This window comes from Rhinichthys klamathensis, unplaced genomic scaffold (assembly GCF_029890125.1).
Source record: "Rhinichthys klamathensis goyatoka isolate OS25496 unplaced genomic scaffold, OSU_Roscu_1.1 h1tg000571l_1, whole genome shotgun sequence".
Taxonomy (NCBI): domain Eukaryota; kingdom Metazoa; phylum Chordata; class Actinopteri; order Cypriniformes; family Leuciscidae; genus Rhinichthys; species Rhinichthys klamathensis.
In genome coordinates this window covers 780,069-804,164 of record NW_026607037.1, presented here as the reverse complement: position 1 = coordinate 804,164, position 24,096 = coordinate 780,069, and the positions used below count along the sequence as shown (strand labels likewise).

The window sequence follows — 24,096 nt, the reverse complement described above, 5'->3', positions numbered from 1 at the left end:
ACATACTGCCTCTAAAAAATCTAAATGTGGAGTTTCTATATTTTAAGCAGCCTCAATTATTTTTCCTGAATACCATATCACGATTGAAAATGTGACATTGATTTCCTACAACAGTTCAATAAACAGTTAAAATTAAGTCACTTACATTTTAGATGCAATATTGGCTGTTTTTGTTCTGTTTCAGCAGCGAAAATAGTTCCAAACAAAAATCACAGCAGAACCACGGCACATCACAGGAACACTCGACCTGTTTTCATTACTGAATGATTCAGCATTTTGACCGAATCGGTTGAGTCAAAGATTCAATGACCCATTCATTAACATCTGTCTCAGGGTGTACTCACACTAGCCAGTTTGAACCGTGCCCGAGTGCGTTTGACCACCAAAGCGCGGTTCGTTTGACTAGTGTGAGTGCTCCGAACCGTGCCCGGGCGCGGCTCGATTAGCCGGTGTAGCAGTCGATTCTGTTCCCTACCGGAATTCCTGTTCCCCCTGACAACGCATGCGTAGCAGTTGCAACGAAGCTCAGCTGGATGTACGGAAAGCGAAAAAGGCCAAAAGCATTGGCGCAACATTTAAATGTCTTGATACACTGCAGCATAATAAAATGGTTCTCGCACTCCAATCATATTTCTGTGAATTAATTTAATTAATTTAGCACTTGTTCATAGTTTTTGTATTATGTCTGAATATATTCAGTTGAATTGTGCCCATACAAATCGCCTTATGTGTCCATGTTGACATCCAAACTCAATGCCTCATATTATTGTCTTATTATTATTTATAAAGATTGCAAAACGTCAGAGATGACAGGTTTATGATATACAACTTTGTAAACAATATAAAAATATATTAACAACAAGTTCAATGTCACCAAAATACACACGTGTATTTGTGTATGAGAAAAATAGTTCCTCAGTTCCATTATAGTTCCATTATTGTCACAAGGGAAACACATTTTCAGGTGACACCTTTTGCTCCCTGTATGAAATAAAAATAATGAAATAAATATGAATAAAACCATATATTGCTATTACTACCTTTATTATTATTTTTGACATGCAAGATATAGGCTATGGGTGCAACATAACAGTCTAATCATAATTAATTCAATTTCAGAGGGCACTAATTAAATTAATAAATTACCCATATTAATAAATGGTGTTCTAAATTGGGGAGATGACCACACAACATTGTCTCCTGAATTTTTATTCTTGCTGGCACATTCCAACAATGGATCCAAAAATGTATGGGGAAATCATGAACTACAAAACTCAAGGCACATACCCATTTGCATTAAAAAGACCATACATATGTAATTCTCAGACGTTCCTCCAATTTCCAAATTGATGGCAATTAATTCCAAATGATAATTATTCTACACAGTGGAGACAGCTCTAGATAACTCTACAGACAGGACTCAGGAGTGAGGTATAGTGATACAACAAGACTTGATACAAACAAAAAGCCCATACTTGTCCATGGACTATAGCCTTCTTATAATTAACTTGCCAGGAACTAGAACATCAAAAATAACCTATCCTGCAATTTCAGTTTAAATTAGCCTATTTCTTTCATTGGGCCTTTGTAAAGGGGCCATCTAAATTGTTGTTTAGATTTATTTTACTAAAGCTAATAAAGCTATTTCAATAGATGGCCAACTTTACTACCTCTCCTCAAAAAATGGAATATATGTGTTTCTTGCAATAAATAACAATATCAGTCTTTCAAAACAAGCATTATTTATTTTATAATATGAGACATTAAAAGCACCTGTGAAGTGATTGTGATTCAAATAGTCCTGCACTAGAGGCTTATCTGTATTTTACAGTCTATGGTATTAACCAGAGCCTTAATAAAACATCACATTGAAATTGGTAATACGTTTTAAATTTGAAAAGAAATAACCTGGATTGAATTGACAGATGGGAAAACTCAATTAGGGCTACAAGTTTCGGAAATAAAATACAATACTTTTTTAACCTTTTGGCTTCCCGTACATCCAGTTGTGCTTCTTGCTCGTCATTGATATGCTTGCTCGTATTCAGTTCTGATGGTACGTATGGTAACTCGGCAACTACGCATGACTTGTAGTATGATTGCGTAAAGGGAACAGGAATTCCGGTAGGGAACAGAATCGACTGCTTCACCGGCCCTGGCCCGCTTGGAAGAGGTGGGCCAGAGCACGGTTCAGTTGGACTCGGGCGCGGTTCGCATGCAGTGTGAGCGCTAACCGTGCTGGAGCACGGAACAGGACGCATGATGTCATGGTTTTGCGACGCTCCAAAACCAACACAGTCCGTAATCAAAGCTGCAAAGTCCTTGCTGCACTTCAGCTGGTACCTTGCAAACCTCCTCATACGAGCAGCACGATTACGTGAAAATTTTTGCGCTACTAAGGCGACGCATCTGTTTAAAGGGGTCATATAATGCCATTTTTGTACAATCTAATATGATTCTTTAGGGTCTAAATTAAAAGTTTGTAATATACTTTAATTAAAAATTCTCATTAGTATTGTAAGAAAACACTTATTTTACCTGGTCAAAAACAGCTCTGTTTTCAGCACGCCGGTTCAGTGCATATGACTTTAAATGATCATGAGCTTTGCTGACTCCGCCTCTCTGTTCTGTGTGTACACCGTTTGTAACACAATAACCATAACGCGTTGTTCAGTATAAACGTGGGATTATGAATTATATTGAGAACGTCATACATAGAAAACATGCCGTAATGTACCCTGAGTGTAAACCTTAGACGCATTCATTGTGAAGCGTGCAGCTAGCGATTTGCAAAGATTAATATATTAATATAAAGTTTAATAAAACGTTACACTCACTTCCGTTCTTCTGGAGATTCAGCAGGAACACGAATATCTGGTAGCAGCTACCGATCCATTTTTCATGAGCAGCAGCTTAGCAAATCCAGCTTTATACTGATCCTCGTCTATAAAGCAGTCTGGTGAGAAATGATTCGCGCAAACTCGTGGGGAATATTCCCTTCGAAAACAAACTCAGCCACTGCGTCTTCAGCGGTTCGGATTTAGGAACATTAAAATGACTGCTGTGTTCGTTATTACACCCAAGAACAGAACACCACAATCGCTTAGACGCCATTCTGCTCATAGACAGTGCTCCAGCGTATCAACAATGACCGCGCCGGTCCGCGCAGACTATGATTGACAGCTCTCTCATGGAGCTGATCTCACCCGCGAGGGCGGGTCTGTGTTGAGACGCTCCTGTCAATCAACAATCGTGGGAGGGGCTTCCGAGCGTGTGACGTCACACGGTCGAACGGCTCGATTTGAGGCAGGGGAAAACATATAAGGAGATTAAAACAAAACCACTGGATGGATTTTTATCATTATATGATGGTTGTGTACAGACACTGCCAACACACAATTCAGTACAATCAACTTGTAAAAGTGCATGCACCATTATATGACCCCTTTAACAACAGGCTGTGGACCACCGTGGACCAAACGACACAAAATTATCCACAAAGAAAACAGAGCGATGGACTCCATTGTGTTCAGAGAGCGCCGCTCTTCTTGTTTATCCCGAAACCGTCGCACGCACCATAATGACGTTAGCGTGCTCCGGCACGAATGCTGAAACCCTATGTGAGTGCAGGCCAGAGGGGGAGTGGGGAGGGGGGACAATCGTACTCGGGCCCGGTTCATGGCAACCGTGCCTAGTGTGAGTACACCCTCATTCTTGAATGAATCAACCGTTTAAACGAATCATTTGAATTAATGAATCAATGACTCACTCATTAATACGGCCGCCTGCCGCCAACTATTGGCAGTTTATTGTTATGTTTATAAGTAGCCTAGTATACTTCTTTCCAATGTTTCTTATTTGTACATTTAAATCAATTTCATAACATTATTTTATGCAATTGTAATTTTTCAGTGTAAATTATTTAATTTGATCAGCCCTACCTAGGGTAACAGTATGCTTCATCTTTCATTTTAAATTCCTAAATTTGATCAATAAATTCAATTATTTAGAATAAGACGACACTATAGGGCATTTAATAAGATTGGGGGAGGGGATGCCCTTCAAAGGTGCAGATATTACAATATGCCAATTTAAATATCAAAGCTGATTGAACACTGATGAGAATATTGCTTCAGAATAAATAAATAAAATTTTAAAAAATCTGGACAAGCAACTTTTTTGATATGAATGACAGATTTACTTGTTCGGAGGGCAAGCACATGAAAAGGCTTAAGGTCGAGCCCTGAATAATTTCCTACCTATCCCTTGCTGCCACTGAAAAAAAAAAAAAAAATTCCCTACCGACCCATGACCTCAACTGACAACAAACCGGAACCAAACTTTTTTTTTTTTTATGCCCGGTGTGCCGAATTGCAGAGCTTGTACAATCATCCACATCGCTATGATCAGATGCTTTCTTTACGGTTTTCTCATCGCTGTCATTTGTGTTGTGTGTTTATTTTATTGAAAGGAACGGAAACCGTGGAGCACATATTTACATATTCATCTAAACTCCACTCTCAGCTTGGGCGGCGTCAGGATGTTCGCTAACACAGTATACCGCTGCTCATGTATTCGAACTTCTTTTTACCCCAAACTAAGCGAAGACTGAAAAAGAACTTTGCTGCGAGTATATCGGGGCCTTTACTCTCAACACATTTCAAAGACATGTCAATGAATAGAAACATTCAATTTAAGACATGGGTGAGGTCCATAAAGTCAGAATTAAATACAGTTTGAAATCTATTTTACTACCGTAAATCGATGAGTTTCTGAATGAAATGCGATATTAAATGGGGGAAAAGTGGTTGGGACTTGATTTGATCCATTGGGAAATGACAAAGGAGTTAGATCGTTGGAGGGGAGGGGTAAAAAATTTAGGGATTTTTGACATCAGCAGAAAAAGGCTAGTTGTTTCCTTATACAAAATATTGCCAAGACAACATTGTTTGTAAAAGGAATAACATGCATTAAGAAAGAAAAGAGTTTTTTTTTCTCGTTTTTACATTGTCTTTACAGTCGTGTGACGAAAAACAACAAATATTTTCTTCAGTATTGTGATGTACCATTTGATTTGAGTGTAAAGGATTATCACAAAAAAAAGAAAAGAAATGAAGGGCAGGTAGTTAGTTCCATGCATCAGTTGTTGATTGGAATTTAAGATGTGGGTGTTGCAAGTAAAGGCAGATCAACAAGCTTGCAGGAGTGGAGTTTAAGTGGACTAAATGACAAGAGAAATTCTGCATACGTCACAAGAGTCTGTCATTTTCGCTGGAAGGACCACCAGTTATGATATTTTGATACATTACAAGGTCAATTTAAAAAAAAAAAAGTGACGATTGTGAATTGTTCGCACAATGATAAATTACAAGCATTTAGACAACAGACAGGGTGGATTTTCAGTTCATGCCAGCAACTTAAAATACAGTATTTTGACATGGACAACACAATGATAGACACGGCAGTTCCCGGCAAACATGTGTTGGGAATGGATCTGGGACAGTCAACTCGGAAAACAACTCTGGAACTTAGACTATAAAAAAAATGGACAAAGCGTCTGTGACGTCACCCATAGACTTTCTGAATAACGGTTTTGAGGCCGTTTATGGGGGGTATGGGCGGCGCCATCTTTTGAAAATCTTGGGAAATCCAAACCCCGCCCACCTTCTGGGCAATCCATATATGGGTAAAAGGGCGGGCTTTGTGTGAGACTGAGCCGGCCGGTGGAAGCCCACCTTCAGCCAAGCAGCCTCAGCTATCTGTAACGTTACAAGTAGACTAGGCTACTTTTTACAGTCTATGGCTACTACATTCACTGCAAAGCTGCTGAAGAACACTCCAATGTGGGACATATCAGTCTATTCTTATGTTACATTTATTCTTATGTTACATTTATTCATTTGGCAGACGCATTTACAGTGTTTCAAACGTCAGTTATAACCGGACACCCCTGCACAATAAAACAGACAGTGACTCAATCACACCACGGGAGACAAGCAACTGCGCTTCACCTGAGTGCGAAAGCTTTTAGCAGCACAGAAATCTTTCTGGTTGCTGTAATGAAGGAAAAGCATATACGGTATGTCATCTGAGCTCTGTGGATGACCACCAGTGCTTCCAGCAGCATGATTACAGGGTGGTGGTGGGGATCTAGGCTATGGGATGGAGAAGTCAATTTCACATTTCCTGCTTAAAGAAAGGAGGTTCACGCAAGATCTAAGGGAAAACCACAGCTGCTAACCACCAACCCATAAACCAACTTTTTACAACAATCTCAATCCTGATCATACTGCACATTTTGTATGTCTCATATTTAAAGAGTTGAAAAATGAAAATTGTGTCTAATTCCTCACCCTCATGTTGTTCCAAACCCATAAGACTTTCGTTTTCTCTGAATCACAAATGAAGATATTTTTAATGAAATCATTTCGGTCTCTCCAATGAAAGTCCACACAACCAAACCTGTGATGACTCAAGTTCATAAAACCATTGATCAATTTGTATAGATGAGTAAATTCTACAGAAGACTTGGATTAAACTGCTTGATTAATATGGATTACATAATGTTTTATGATTTTTTTTAATCATCAAAGTTTCGGTTTAATGGACTTTCAAAGGAAGGACAAAAAGGTTTCATTAAAAATATTTTAATTTGTGTTTCAAAGACAAACAAAAGTCTTGTAGGTTTGGAACGACATGAGGGCGAGTAAATTATGGTAGAATTTTCATTTTTTGGGTGTACTAGGTTAACCCTTTAACCCCACTTGATTTATATCTTCAGCTTAAAAGTAGATGCTCAAAGACTTGATCTGGATGTGTCATCCACAATGTGCAGCGACCAGGATTGAGAACTACAGTCATGGCGTAATGGGTTACAGTCAGACTGGTAACCTGAAGGTTGCGGGTTCGATATTCTCAATGAGGCAAAAAATGACAGAGGTGGCCTTGAGCAAGTCCCTGAACCCCGATTCGCTCCCAGGGCACCACAGCAAAATGGATGCCCCCACTGCTCCAGGTGTGTGTTGTTCACTACTCAGTCACTACTCCTAATATATGTCCACTAACTTGTATGGTTTAAATGCAGATGACAAATTCAGAATATGGGTTACCAATACCATACTTGGCCTTCACATGTCACTTTCACTTTTTACAGCATTGATGAGGTCCTCCTCTTAACAGTCTACTAACATTGCATTATAAATATCAAGTATTGATTACACATGCCCTAATGTGCTATTACTGTACTTAAATGGTACCCAGTAATGTTCTTTCTTCCACTCATTGAGTGCACTTAAGTCTATAATGTGTTCGTGCCGTTGAAACACACCTTTCACACCACTAAAACCTTTTTAGTGGACTTTGTGTAGTGTGGATCAGTTTTGTTGGCCTCGGGGCTGAATGAATAGTCAAGTGTGTGGTTAAAATATATAAAGAGTTGCATACTATTGTATAAATGCTAATTAGGGATGGGGGCACAGTCAGTTTCCGGTGTTCTGCTGGAAAGGGGGAAACTAAACAATAGAAACAATCCGGCTGTGTCTCAAATCCCCAGTGAAAATGCATTTTGGGGAAATAGAGGCAAAAAATGTTCCTGATCCTTCTTGGATAGGCAGCTCACTAGGTTTTGAGACACATGCACCGACTAGAGTAATGATCGTAGTACAAACCCTTGCTTATATTGTTATGACTGAAGATGTCCGGCTAGTTCATGACAGGCTTAAGATGAGCGTCTGTCAACAACAGAAAGTCCGAGTTTACCCGTCTTATTATGCAAGTCTCACAATCACCATTGGGTTTCAAACGCAAAAGTGCTTAAAACAATCTATCTTACCGTGGCGTGCTGCGATCCTCCTCTTTATTCCCTGTGAATAAACAGTTATCCGGCTTCCTCCGCAAAAACCGTGGCGTTTGCTGTTTTTTGCCCGCTGCGACGTTTCAAATCAACACACGGTCCATTTTTTCTACCAACGTCCGCCTTCTAGCGTGCAGAAGAGTATAATTGTATACGCATGTATGTCCTAAAACTCTAGTGTATATGAAGTCTTTATCTCACTCTCTCGCTAACGGCTCGTTAGCCAGCTAGCCAACTGTTTCCACTTTGAATACGGGCCGCGGCTGGTGTACCTGCTCGCCCGCTCCCGCGCCTATCATATTGCACAGTTACATCCGCGCTTTTGATTCTAGATATGATTTGAAGACTAAATATATTCTGTGTCTGATTGTCTTTCTATCTCATCTCCTTTTTTTGTCCAGGAAACGCAAAATGGCTACGTGGGGCGGGAGCGAACCGGAAAGAAGGTCAAAATGCTGTGCCGTGTGTTTCCGGTGAAGAGTTGCTTTGGGAATCTACCATCTTGATAAGGGCAACGTTTATAATGAAATGTTGTAAATAATAACAGCTGATGGATACATTACACAACGTTAAGGTTTGGCATAAATTGCAACAATGCTACATTAAAAAGAGTACTAAATAATAATCTAAAACATAATTTCGGCTGTCGTTTTTGCTTTATGCAAAATTATATTGTAATTATTATATGAAATGCATGTATTAAAATGGATAGAATAGAGTTGCAAGAATTTCTGAATATATAAGAGATTCTGGCAGGATTACAGAAAGAAGTCAAGTCAATTCTCATTTATTTATATAGGCCTAGCGCTTTATACAGTACAGATCATTTCAAAGTGGCTTCATATTATTAATAAACAGAAAAATAAATAACAGTGCTAATGTTGTAAAATTTCTCAATTATGAAACAACTTCCATTTCAGCTGTGAAGCAACTCTACAGAGAACAGTGTTATTAATTCAGCTTAATGCAATCTTGCAAAGGTAATCAATTATGAAACAAACTAAATTCAGCCGCAAAGTAGCTCTACAGAGTGTCATTATTCAGCTCAACTCAATGTTGATGCAGTTCAGTTCAATAACAGTGTTAATGATAGTGTCATTATAATTCAGTTCCATTTTGTTCTCATCCAATAGTGTCAGTGCAGTTAAAATAATAATAATACAGAATATGAAAGGACATAAGTGTGAGACATCCTCAATTTATTAAACTCCCCCTGTGGTAAAAATCAAGTTTTTAATGTTGTTTAAATGTGGTGTTTATTATGCTTTAAGACAAACCATGTGCAAATTCATAAGTCAACACCATTGCTTAGTATTTTCTTCTTAAAACTGCAGCGAACCAAAAACAGTCACAAAAAACGGGGCTTGAAATCGCTGGTGTTTCTGACGTTACAAACGGGGGGACTTAAAGAAAGGCATTGTATGGGTAATATCCATACAACCTTTAATAGCAAATGTATTTTGGTCGGGTGCAATCCGTTCATGGCAAATAAACTGAAGCCAGTGGAATGACTATGTTGTTAGGTTACACTAATACAGTTTACCACTGAACTCTGTAATGAGGGTGTCAATGTGAAGTTAATTTTTAACCATCTTAAATTGATTACTTTCTTATTAATGAGTATGATGAATATTTATCCAAAAATAAATATTGGGGACATAAAAATGCACTGCACTGAGGCCATGGTTCATATAAATATGATGTAAGCCTAGCCTAATCAATGAACAAATTTTCATTACCACCGAACTTTAAAAAAAAAATAGTTTTCATGAGTCATCTAATAAATAACAGTGCCAAATGATGTCTCTGCACTGCAGGTATGACTATTTTAGTAAGAGAAAAGAGGATCTTTTCAGAAACAGACTGTTGATGTAATTGAGGAATAAACAACAAAATTCATACAAACATACACAAGAGAGCAGTATATTACATTAAATGATCATATTTTGTTTCCATTGTTGTCTTTTCACTTTACAATGGGGTAGAGTTTATTCCAGACTATAGCTTGTTTCTGCCACATAAAAAAGTTTTAAAAAGGTAACTCATAACTGCCACCTTTTATCTCACAATTTCGTTTTAATTTTTTTTTCTCAGAATTAAGGGAATGTTTTCCTTTGAAAGAAGCAGTTTGTCCACTGTAAAACCGGTAAAACTATCACTGAGCAAGCAGTCATCACCATCGATAACATTTTAGTAAAATATATGAAAATGCCACTCAGACAGGCACAGAAATAATAATAACAATAAAAGTACACTCTTAAAATATGGTTCTTTACATGTAGTAACAGTTCTATTTAGAACCATATCGTCCTGAAGAACACTTTATATGCTGAAATGGTTCTTTGTGTTAAAGTAAGTTTAAGGTTCTGTATTCCCACATTTTTGTTTTTCAAATCTGTGACTCAAAGCCTCATTACTGATTTTCTGGAGCTCAGCGATACAACTACACAGACTGTCAACATACTCTCAAAAGGTAAATGATTTCTTTCCAATGTATACATGCTAATTTAAACAATTGTAATTGTAACTGGCTTCCAACCAATCATTCTTTTTCTTTTTTTTTAGTTTAACAGAACATGTAAGTGTGAGCAGCTCTGTTCATATGAGAACCTCTGGATGCAATAAGGCCAATAAGGATGCAAAGCCAGGCAATACTGTTTAAATGGTCAGACTCGTTTCATCACATGGAGTACCAAATATAGCAAATTCAGCACATGGCTTCAGTTGTACTTCACATACCTTAGAAAGTGTATCAAATATGGTTGACCAGTAAATAGTAAGTGCGGGGAACATCCAAAACATGTGAGTAAGATCTGCTTTTCCAGTGTGACATCTTATACAGGTTACACACACACACACACACACACACACACACACACACGCACACACGCACACACACACACACACACACACACACACACACACACACACACACACACACACACACACACACACACACACACACACACACACACACACACACACACACACACACACACACACACACACACACACACACACACAAAACCATTTTATGCTTTATTGTCCCCAAAGGGAAATTTGTCTTAATCTCAAGATGCCCATGCATATGCACTGACCAATCATTTCCATCCCTCCTTCTGTTGTGAACTATTTTCTTCTAAAGTGTAGAAAAGTCAGAAGCGGAGACCAGGAGACGTTGAGGTATCTTTCAAGCAGAAGTTCTTTATTGCGTTGCTGTAGCATCTCAATCTCGTCTGACGTCTTGAGTCAAACATTGTAGTATATATACATTATAAGAGGGAGGGATTACATAGGGGTGGAGTCACTCTGAAACAAAACATGCAAATGTAGTACGGAAGTCAGCTCGTTACCGGAAATTCCCCAGCCCTGATCTCATCAACACAGCAGTTATTCAGGGGCTTGAGATGCTAATCCAATCAGCCTGACTAGATTGCTCAAACCTTAAATTATCATAGAGACAAAGGGTGGGAGTCTCAGTAATCTGACTCATTTAACTAGAGAGAAATAGGACTGGCAGGAAAGAACCATTAAGAGTTTCAGTAATCTTACAAATACAGAAAAAACAGGATTGGCCGGATATAATCACCATCCTAACCTTAAATGCTAAATTCAATGTACAACATTTCTCAGTTTATATACTATTGTATTGGAACCTAAAATAAACATATTAATACATTTGTAATCCTACACTACCATGTGTCATATTCAATGACTTTACATTCAACAGTCTCGCACATACTTAACAATAACATACCTAAACCATAACACAATTAAAAATATAAGCATCGTAAAAAAAAAAAAAAAATCAGTGTGTTAACCACTGACAAGTAGATGTGAGCAATTATGCCAATAAATGAAAAAATCCTAAAAGTGGCTGTAAGACCTTTTTCTAGCGCTACTAGCTGCACACGCCAAACAGTGAGTTAGTAGTGTGTATTTATTTCAGCATATGGTCATATAAGCAGCATAGTAGTTGAGAGAAGAGTTCGGTGCAAAGATATTTTGCCACACAGTAAAAATTACATCATAAACCATGTAACACAATCTTTAACAAGAAAGGCTTTTGTGAAGCACCATTGTGATTAATTGTCATTTGGATTTAAATTTGATTCCATAAATTAGATGTACATTCGATTTTATGATGATCAGGTTTGTAGTAGTTTTTAGTCGCCAGGTCCTGATAACCATTTTATAACTTATGGCCATTTTTTAAACAAATACTGGATCCAGTAACCCAGAAATGACTGTATTTTCTGTATGCTGCCAGTGTAAAAGCACACAAGCCTGCTACTGTAGTTACGCTGCTACTTAGCATGGTGCGAAACAGGCCTAATTTATCTCACAGGACTAACAAATTCAGTTATACTTTCATGCCATGACAATGGGTCATTTTAACAATGTGGCTATAATCCGTGTGGATAAATTATCTTGATTCATGCCAATGGTATGTGTCAACACATTTATGTAAAAGGTATATTTACTTAGAACAGTGAGGCTGCATTCAGGTAACACAAACCAGTTCATCAGCTTTGTAAGTGTTTATCTAAATATCTGGTATGGTCGGGTTGCGGAGAGATTGTGAGATTGTGGTTAGGTCTCAGCAGCAGGAGGGATGTAGAGGTCAGTAAGCTGGACTGAGTTGAGTGGGGGATGGAGGGGGGTGACTCTGGGACGCCAGAGTCACTGTCGAGCCCTCTTGAGGTGTCGTGGGCTAGTCGACGAAACACTGAGGATGGAAGGTGCCCACTTGAAGACCCTAGAGATGTCCCCTACTCGGCTCAATCCAGACGGTTGTCGTGCTGGTCCTGTAGTTGCAGCCGTCGCGTGTGCTGACGCGCCAAGTACACTGCTGCCGTTAACGCCGGACAGAAGGGGAGTCACACCACCATATGGAAAGAAGCGTAAATGGATGGAGAAGCATAGTTTACTGTAAAGCCATGTCTTAGTTTTGCTTATCTTGGCGAAAGCAATGGAAATCTCGTGTAATGGAAATCTGGTATCTGTCTCCCTCATACTGTAGGTTCTCTCTGCCCATTAGATTGTAAGTTCTTAATGACCATAACACTCTTGTTCTACATATTTTGTATGCTTTGGGGCATTTTATTTGGAAATTCCCACATTTTCTTTCCTATAAACAGTATGTGGTCAAGCTCCCCTCAACAACAAGATTGTTGGAGGACAGGATGCAACGGCAGGGTCTTGGCCGTGGCAAGTCAGCATTCAAAGTGTCAGGTTTGGAGGCCATTTCTGTGGTGGGAGTCTAATCAATAAAGACTGGGTTTTGTCTGCAGCTCACTGCTTCCAAAGGTATGAAATTGAAGCTTAAAGGGTTAGTTCGCCCAAAAATGAAAATTTTGTCATCAATGACTTTCTCTTGTGTTGACCCATAAGACTTTTGTTAATCTTTTACAGTTTTTTTCAATTGTTTACACGCAATTTTGAAAACCGGGTTCTTTTTTTCAAAATATAATCACAATTATCCAAACACCACACTCAATTTGCATAATTCCTAGATTGTTTGCAAAATGACACACTTCTGTCAAAACATACACACTTCAGTCAAAAGATATACACATATTTGTGAAAATGCTATTAGTTTTCATTTAACCAACACAGTCCTCAATGATCAGACAATATTGCAGCCAGTTTCACACGGCTGTGATAAATAAAAAACACATTTGTAAAAAAACTATTTTTAGGAAATAGCAAGTGCTAGATTTTTGGCCAGACATTGTTATGTAAGAGATTATTTAGATGAAAAAAAAAAAAATAGTGACAAACCCACAACATTCTTCATGATTAGTTTGAGATATAGGGAGAATGTACACAAACAGGCCTACTATAAACTTGCCAAGCACTGCACAACACTGATTTCTGCAGACTCATATTTCAAGTATTTATTTACAGTATTTCTTACCATAATCAGTTACAGTAATCAACCAACAAAGAAATCAATGAAAAAAATAAAATCTGTAGACAAATAAAAATTACTGCATGAAGTACAACAGTTTGACTACATACAGTTTGATAAAAACTACTGTAAAAGCAACAAGAATACTGTAACTATTCAGTTACAGTATCAACCAGAGATTTGGTTGATCTCTTTGTCCAGCTTCCATCAGTGTCAGTCCATTGTTGATAACATGGTCAATAAGTGTTGCACGTATTTCTTGAGTCAAATTTGGTCCTCGTCTTCTTTGTTCAGGTTCTATCAACTCTTCAAGTCCTTCTCTACCTCTTCCTCTACCTAGGGCTCTTCCTCTATCTCCTTCTCCTCTTCCTCTATCTCCTTCTTCTCCTCTTCCTCTACCTGGGCCTCCTCCTCTACCTCCTTCACCTCTTCCTCTACCTCCTTCTCCTCCTCCTCTACCTCATTCACCTCTTCCTCTACCTCCTTCTCCTCTTCCTCTACCTCCTTCACCTCCTCTTTGAGCTCCCCCTCTTATTCTCACTCTTCTTCTTCTTCTTCTTCTTCTTCTTCATCTTCTTCTAGCTCCTTCCATTTTTGTTGAAGACAGGTGAACTTGAAGACAGGTGAACCTGCTGCCTTTTATAGCACACCTGAGTGCTGCGTTTTCAAATTAGCACATGTGTGCTTCCACACCTGGTGGATGTGCATATCCAATTCATTCATTAGTGTGGTCAATGGCAAACCGGGGCTTTGTAATGACAAGGAAGTAACCTCACAATCCTTATCTGTGTCTAAGGTGTGAAAATGTGTGTAGAGTTTTACAAATTACTGTGTGTAATGTTTTGCAAAAAGGGTGAAGCTGACAACGTGCTTACAATTGTGCAAATCTAGGCTGGTGTTTTGCTCCTTGAGTGTAAGGTTTTGCTAATAGTGGGAAAGTTTTAATTTTAGTGTGTAAGCAATTGAAAAAAACTGTAAACACAAATGGAGATATTTTTAATGAAATTTTAGAGATGTTTGTGCCAAGCAAGCATGCATGCTTGAGCTTCCATTTAACAAATCTGAGTGCTGTAAGTTTGCTGATTAATATTGACATGTAAAAGCCTAAATTAAACCTGATCTTCAAACACTGTAAAAAAAATTATGTGATCAATAAGTTATGACAACATATGTTTTATATTGCTTTAAGTCATCAAAATCAAAAAACAAGATTCAACTAATTTCAAAGACAGTTTAATGTAATTTAAGTTGAAATAAACATCCAAGTTAATTACTTGAAAATTTAAGGCAGCAAATTTTGCGAAGACTTGAATTAAACCGCTCGATTCATATGGATTTGTTTTACAATCTCTTTATGAATGTTTTGAAGCTTCAGAGTTTTGGGTGAATATTTCAATGGAGGGACAGAAATCTCTCAGATTTCATTCAAAATATCTTCATTTGTGTTTCGAAGATAAATGAAAGTGTTGTAACAACATAATTTTCATTGTTGGGTGAACTAACCCTTTACATACAACTCAAGACACAATTATAAATTGATCACAGTGGAATTAAAACTAAATTTGCCTATTCACAGCTCCTCCATAGGTACCATTATGATCTACCTGGGACTTCAGAGCCAATCAGGCTTAAACCCTTATACAGGACAGGAATACAGGACAGCGAGTCAATTCATTAACCATCCTAACTATAACAATCCTAGCGATGACAACGATATAGCACTGCTCCAGCTCTCCTCTTCTGTGACGTTCTCTGATTATATCAGGCCAGTCTGTCTGGCGGCTTCTGGTAGTGTATTTGCTGCAGGTACAGAGAGCTGGGTCACTGGATGGGGCATGTTACAAGCTGGAGGTGAGCGAATATTTACTTGCAAATACTGTAAAGCTCAACAATTTACTGTAAATGGCTATTAAATGACACTAAAATCCTCCTCTCATGTCACAGGCACCCAGATTCCTGACATACTGCAGGAGGTGATGATACCAATTGTGAGCAACAGTGACTGTGATAATGCTTATGGAGGTGGCATCACTGAATATGATTTATGCTGGATTGCTAAATCAGGGAGGGAAAGATTCATGTCAGGTACATCATCCATTTGAACCTTTTTTAATTTACAAATTACAAAAATATGACCCAAGCCCAAACATTGAAACTCAAAAATATGTCACGCTCACATTTGAAATAGATATTTTACAATCACTAATATGAATGCAATTAGGACATAGGCTACTGCATCCTACCAGTGACAGATGCATTGCTTCACTGCTATTCAAAACACCTATCACGTGGCTTTATGTGATAGTGAACAGTCCGTCGAATGTGCACTCCAGAATCTCAAAGGAAGTAGTAGGTCATCCAGATACTTTTTGCCTACTGTTTGTCGAATACTATAAATTCAGACATACTCCTCTTTTGCAGTAGCATTTTTCACATTCTACATATGGAAGTATATAATCGGACTCAGCTGTCTCATCTTAGTACAGTTTTATCATTGTTAGAATATAAAATGTGTAAAATATTTCAATACAAGCATTTCAGTCAAATATAATTAATGCAATATGTCTAACCTTTAACCCCACGGGGGAAAAAACCCTGCGGCAACATTTTCAAAAAAGACTTTTAAATTACTGCAACCTAGATTCATATGGTTGAACTTTATTTGGATTTTGTGATTTTGTGATTTTATTTGGACTTTATTTGGACCGAGTGTCTCGGTACCAGGATTGGATCAACTTGTACATGGGCAGCAACCAGCCTGGATTTGTCGAATTCAATTCCAGTGGATTCAGAAGCTCACCTAACCTGCTTTTATTTTCCATTTCTCTCACATTCTCCATTATTCCTTTCATATGCTCCCTATATCTCTCTTCAGAGAAATTGTTTGAATGATTATTCTCAGGGTTCTTTGATTAAGAGGACAATTGTGCTGTACAAGTTCTAAAAAGAGAGCCGGTATATTGTTATATTGTCAATATACTATTCTTGGAACGATACTCTTATTATTGAGTTTTTTTTTTTACATTAATAGATTGTGCACTAATGAAGTTCAACAAACATGTGCCCTCAGAATGTTTGAATAATGAGGGTACAGATTATACCATTTGTAATTTCACTCTCTGAAAAGTATGAAAAGTTCTTAGTGTTTAAAAAAAAAAAAAAACATTAAAAAAGCATTATTAACATTCCCTTTCATCTTGCATACTATATTTCATTTGGAACTTACATGTGGAAATGTCAAAAAAGTGACACAAATTCATTATATTACATTTACATTTATTCATTTAGCAGACGCTTTTATCCAAAGCGACTTACAAATGAGAACGATAGAAGCAGTTAAACTAACAGTAGGACAACAATATGCAAGTGCTATGACCCCTCTCAGTGTCATCTAACGCAGTCCATGAGAATTTTTTATTGTTTATTTTTTTTTTAGATAGAATAGAAGAGAAAGTGTTAGTATTACTGGATCAAGTGCTGCCGAAAAAGAAGCGTCTTCAGCTGTTTCTTGAAAGTGGCTACTGACTCCGCAGCTCTGGTTGAGTTGGGCAGATCATTCCACCAGCAGGGAACAGATAAAGGTCAGAGAAAGAGATTTTGTGCCTCTTTGAGATGGTACCACAAGACGACATTTGCTTGCAGAGCGCAAGTTTCTGGATGACACATAAGTCTGAAGTAATGAGTTTAGGTAAAAGGGAGCAGAGCCAGTGGGTGTTCTGTAGGCCAACGTCAGTGACTTGAATTTAATGCGAGCGGCAACCGGCAACCAGTGCAGTTTTGTGAGGAGAGGAGTGACGTATGCTCTCTTCGGCTCATTAAAGACCACTCTGGCTGCAGCATTCTGGATCAGTTGCAGAGGTTTGACAGAGCAAGCTGGAAGACCAGCCAGGAGAGCATTACAATAGTCCAGTCTGGATAGAACAAGCGCTTGAACCAGGAGTTGTGTAGCATGCTCTGTTAGGAAGGGCCTGATCCTCCTGATGTTGTACAAGGCAAATCTACATGACCGGGCAGTTCTAGCAATGTGGTCTATGAAGTTCAATTGATCATCAGTTACAACCCCAAGATTCCTGGCTGACCTTGATGGAGTTTTGGATGATGAGCAGAGGTGGGTAGAGTATCCAAAAACTGTACTCAAGTAAAAGTAAAAGTACTTATAGAAATATTTACTCAAAGTAAAAGTAAAAGTAATAATCTTAAAAGTTACTTAGGTAAGAGTAAAAAAGTATCCAATGAAAAAACTACTCAAGTAGTTAGTTACTAGTTACTTTGGATCACATAGGCCTATATATATATATATATATATATATATATATATATATAACATGATATTATTTAGATATTTGTTCATTTAAATGACTAAAATTATCATAATTAGATAAGCTATCTTTGCAACAAAAACAGAAGAGACAAACATTATTTCTGTATATTATATCTATAGCCCGAAAACCATTGCCTGTCCTTTGGTTTGTATAATAGTATAATAACTTATACAACTACATTTGGATTATTAGACAATGTCGGAATAAAGTGACTCTATGGAGTTTTGCATTCAAATGTAAAGGGATGGCAGTCATGTCATGCCCAACACAAACAACGATAAAATGCAAGGAAATTCTTCTGTCTGTTCTCCTATTTAAGTGTAGGCTATATTTATGAAAGCATCTTTAAACTGGTTAACTGCGTCTAATAAGGCAGGCAACGGCATTCGTTTTCAAGTCGAGTTTGCACGCCACTGCGCAATACACACATTGTGTGTGTACACACATTCATAAACTGGACGATGGTAGCTTATTTAATGTATAACTATAAAGTAATGTATATGTCCAAAAAATGGGTAATGTCATACTTGGTAGTAGTGCTATATGGCGTAATAATCTGTTTGGTTGTAAAATGTATTACCTGAATGAAATCGAATGTATCGTCGTGTGGAATAATTCATTCACAGACAGCTTACGAAGTAACATACGAAGATGTTCAACTAATAAAGATCTTCATCGCTGGCAAAAAATATGATGCATTTGCAGATTTACTTTCTAGACTGTACTGTAGACAGTGGACCGCCACTTCATACAACGCTCTTGATGTTCTTAAATCTTCCTGTTACGACTCCGAGACGATTCAGTGCGTGCAGGAAACTGAACAGATCATTCAAACTGATTCGCAAACCGATTTAGACAGATCCGCCCAACTTGTTTGATGACGTCTTTGAACAGAATCGACTCAAAAGAGTGATTCATTTGTGAATTGAGCATCGCTCATGCCCAGAAAAAAGAGAGAGCGCGCGCTTAGAAAAAACTACGCTCTTAACAACATATTGAATTAAAATAAAGTAACGAGAGGAACGTCGCCCAACGTAACGAAGTAAAAGTACAGTTTTTTCATTAGAAATGTACTCGAGTTAAAGTAAAAGTACCCACAATTAAATCTACTCTTAAAAGTAAAATTTTTCCAAAAAACTACTCAAGTAAATGTAACGAAGTAAATGTACTTCGTTACTACCCACCTCTGATGATGAGCCTAGCTGAATGGAGAAAATGTGATGAAGTGTTGGGTTGGCCGGGACCACAAGTTGCTCTGTCTTCGCAAGATTTAGTTGAAGGTGGTGGTCCTTCATCCATCCAGAGATGTCTGTCAGACAGGCTGAGATACGAGCAGCTACCGTGGGATCGTCAGGCTGGAATGAGAGGTAGAGTTGTGTGTCATCAGCATAGCAGTGATAGGAAAAGCCATGTCTCTGAATCACAGATCCTAGTGATGTCACATAGATGGAAAAGAGAAGTGGTCCAAGCACTGAGCCCTGAGGCACCCCAGTAGCTAGATGTTGGGTCTTAGACACCACACTCCTCCACGACACCCTAAAGGACCTATCTGAGAGGTAAGACTTGAACCATTGGAGTGCAGATCCCGAGATGCCCTTCATCTTTAGGATTGACAGGAGGATCTGGTGGTTAACTGTGTCAAAGGCAGCAGACAGATCCAGCAGGATGAGAACTGAAGATTTGGAAGCTGCTTTTGCCAGTCTCAGAGCTTCAATAACCGAGAGCAGGGCAGTCTCAGTTGAGTGTCTGCTTTTGAAACCAGACTGATTGTTGTCCAAGAGGTTGTTCTGTGTAAGAAAGGAAGAGATCTGGTTGAAAACAACTCGTTCAAGTGTTTTCGCAACGAATGGAAGAAGGGATAACGGTCTGTAATTTTGCAGATGTGCTGGATTTAGAGTGGGTTTCTTAAGCAGTGGGGTTACCCGAGCCTGCTTAAAAGCTGTGGGAAAGGTACCAGTGTGTATGATGTGCGTGAGTGTAGGTACAATTGAGGAAGAAATGGCTTGAAGTAGATTAGTGGGAATAGGATCAAGCGGACAGGTGGTAGGGCAATTGGAAAGGAGGAATTTGGAGACTTCTGCCTCTGAAAGTAGAGAGAAGGATGGTAGAACATTTACATTTATTAATTTAGCTGACGCTTTTATCCAAAGCGACTTACAATTGCTATTATGTCAGAGGTCGCACATCTCTGGAGCAACTAGGGGTTAAGTGTCTTGCTCAGGGACACATTGGTGTCTCGCAGTGGATTCGAACCCGGGTCTCTCACACCAAAGGCATGTGTCTTATCCCCTGCGCCATCACCACCCCAGAATGTGGTAGAATGTGTGCGTTTGCTGGTAAAAAGTGTGTGTCAGTTTGTGGATTGGTAAATTGGCCGTTGATGGTAGTTGTTTTATCTATGAAGAATGTGGCAAAATCGTCAGCTGTTTGGGTTGATGAAGGAGGAGGAGGAGGGTTAAGAAGAGAGGACAAGGTTTTGAAAAGCATCCGAGAGTCAGAAGAATTGTTAATTTTGTTGTGATAGTATGTCATTTTAGCAGTAGAGATATTAGAAGAGAAGGAAGTGAGGAGGGATTGATAAAGACCAAGGTCTGTAGGATCTTTCGATTTGCGCCACTTCCTCTCTGGACCCCTGAGTTTAGAACGATGTTCGCGGAGAACATCGCAGAAATTCAGATGCAATTTCACTTCCTGGAAAGTTGTGAAAGTCTGTTTAATTAATCAGTAGTTTCATTTTAAAGTAAAAAAAAAAAAAAAAAACTTTTAACATTGTTTCTTTCTTGGAATTGCATATCAATTATTGTAGCACAACTGAAAATCAACAAGACTCTTCTTTTTCAGTGTAGCCCACACTTTCCACATGTAACTCAATTTCGACCAGTTTAGTCATCATTTTTGGAGCATTTGTTTGTCAGTGTAGTGAGGCCAATAGTCAGTGGCTTCTTTCCTGACCTCTGGTTGTAGTATGGATCACACTTTCCAAACTGGAATAGGATAATATACCCAAATGCCTTACTTCAACAACAATCTATGATGTATATTCTTCCTCTCTGCCATCACTATAGCTCCCTGGTCCGTCCAAGCATGAGACCCAGTGTGGTCACACCGGTTGCACCGCCTTAAGGACAGCCCTGACTGCTTCTTTTCTCCCTGATGTTCAACTTCTTCCTTTCTTACTACGACCTTATTTTTTACTATTATTTTTACTACTATTTTTACTATTTATTACTTTCAGAATAAGTTTTGGCTTTTGTTTTGTTGCTAACCGAATCTTTTCCATCTTGAGAGCAAATAAAAGGTCCATTGGGGGGTAAGGAGGGGGAGCTGCTTGCTTTCAAATCATAAGAATAAGTCGCCTAGCCAGTAGAGTTGCCACACTGTCAGCCTGCAATGTGTTTAAATTAAAAGATTCTGGAAAGATACCAAACAATAGCCTGTTAAGGAGTTGGGGTCTTGATTTTTTTTTTTTCAATTTAATTTATCTGTGTTTCCTTGTCTAAAATGAGGTCCCAATGGAGCCTTGACAGCATGTGACCTAACATGGGCTATTGTCTCATTCATTCACTTCCTTGTTGGCAAAAATTTCAAGCACATGGCTAATAGATTTTAATTTTATTGGTTGAAGGGGATGTCATATGATACTAAACTGTATTTTTTTTGGTTTAATATTGTAATGACCTGGCAGTCAGCGCTAGCACCTGGGTGCATTATGGGTAATTGTTTGTTGGGAGTTTATTTATTTGTTATTACAGCAAGATCGTTGAGTTTTTGTGATAGTAAAGTTATGTGTGTTTATGTTCAAGTTAGGTCAGGTGTTCTTGGTTCATTTACTGCCTTGTTATGTAAAAATGTGTCTCTAACCGTCATGGAGAGAGATGTGTAAGGGAGTCACTTGGCGATAGGGCCTTGATTTTGTGGGCTATCCATTCTGTGCTCAAAATAAGTAGAGGAGATCATCAACATTCCTGCCTTCTTTTGGTTTAGATTTATTAATGCTCCACCTGCAGAACTATTCATGATCGTGCGGTGTATGGGATACGAGAGTTCATATTTCGTACTAGTAATTACAATAGTACAAATGTAATAGCATAACTTAACTCACGTGCTATGGAATAATTTCCAGTTATTACAATATTATTATTGAATTTTTAAATGCAATTTTCTCTGTTACATAGCCTAAATGACTATAGTTAGGCCTACACCATGTGGGTCAATATCACTGTAGGGTGCCTTTTGGTGTCCTGAACATAAATAACTAATTTTCTATTATAACTTAACATACAAATGACTATGAAAGGGTGTGTTATATAAGGCTAAGTTGTTTTATTCATAGCAGTAGCATTATTTGGCTCTTTAGATACATTTTCAAGATTTTCTATAGTTTTGTATAAGAGGATGTATGCTATTTTGCTATGTCCCAGGCACTGCTCATAAAATTTGAATGAGAGTAAAATAGTCAAATCATATTTATTTTTTATTTATTTTTTCCTATTAATATTTTGTTTAATAAGATATTACTCAAATTGAGTGTATTGATCAGTTTATAATAAAAACAATATTTTTATTTAATAAAAAAGAAGAGTTTGTCCATGTCCCTTAAATGGTTGTCCACCCTGTCGTATTGTGGAATCTGCCCCCTTTAAGAATAGGCCACCCCCATTAGTAACATTAGGACAACAGATTTTTGTATCTCTATAGTGGCAGGAAATTCAACTGCTGAGGTGAGTAGCTGCTGATTTTTCAACTAACAAATTTTCTTCATATGAGTTTACTTGTTTTGCCAAAGCTTAACATGTCCACCCTGTCGGCATAAAATATACTGGAAGTGATTGAAATACAATAATTTCCAAGTATGTACGTTTTAATATACCAAATTCTCTTCAACAACCAGATTAACTATTTACCTAGTCACAGTTTGTTGTAAGCTAATATGCTAATTGAAGCTCAAAATGTCCACCCTGTCGTTGTTCCAAAATGTCCACCCTGTCGGCCACTTAGATTCGATAGGGTGGACATACACATGACAGGGTGGACATAGCATTCATTTGTAGTTAATATTGCAATTTATAGAAATGTTATATTACATTTTATGGAAACATATAATATAATATAATATAACAAGATAATATTTTGTTATATAATAAACATAAAATCATTGCTGTTCTCAGGACATGCCTCTGAGTGCGGCAGAAATTGCGGCAGAAAGTGCCAGTTTGGGGCAAGTTGTTCCACGTGTTGTAAATGTTACAAATTGACAGAATTTATTTACTGCAATATTTCTTGGCCACAAATAAAAAACTAATTGTTACATTTAATGTACTTGCCTTGTCATGTTTTGTTATTATAATTTTCCTTATGTTTACATTTTGCTGAAAAGATGGGCAGGTTTTTGAACTCCCTGCCTTTTTCATCTCAACCAGAGAGGCCATTCTAAATTCTCAGTTATATCAATGTGATTGAGAATGTAATTATATATTTTTTAAGTTGGATAAATGTTTCATTGTCATATTTTGTCATGCTTTTTGTGTTCTGCTTTATGTGTCCACTCCATCGTGTGCTTGTCCACCCTGTCGTGGGCTCGTCCACCCTGTTGTGGGCTCGTCCACCCTGTCATCTTGATATTTTTAAATAATATTTAAAAAACAAAAATTTAATCATACCTATATAATTCATTGTGCTAGGTGTGGGGGCAATAACATGCAAACAAAAAACTGCATCCAAATAATCAAATATTTCTCCAAATAAGAAAAAATACATGTGCGAATTGTATGAGTTTCTTTAAAAACACATGATTTACATTAAATCTTTTATGTATTTATAATTTTAAAGCAAACAAATAACCCTGTTTAGGAAAGGGACATCATACCTTTCAGAAAGTATCATTTGCATCTTAATAATGCAATGAAAACATATTTAACAGTAATTTATGTCCACGACAGGGTGGACATATCTATGCTTTATGCTCTAAAAAATGGCCCATAATTAAAAAAAAAAATTGTGGGAGCTCA

The 24,096-nt window shown here is 37.9% G+C and overlaps 1 protein-coding gene and 1 pseudogene across 2 annotated transcripts in view; one reads left to right on the top strand and one right to left on the bottom strand.

Moving 5' to 3' along the window:
- The window catches only part of taok2a (TAO kinase 2a), a 57,812-nt gene extending 49,525 nt beyond the window's left edge, over positions 1-8,287 (bottom strand). For both annotated transcript variants that reach the window (XM_056239785.1, XM_056239787.1), the window contains exon 1: positions 7,832-8,287. The gene's annotated coding sequence lies outside the window, so the exon portion shown is untranslated. The remainder of the gene's footprint in view (positions 1-7,831) is intronic.
- A 4,702-nt stretch (positions 8,288-12,989) lies between these two features.
- On the top strand, positions 12,990-15,845 carry LOC130075225 (trypsin-like; annotated as a pseudogene).
- Positions 15,846-24,096: the final 8,251 nt, after the last annotated feature.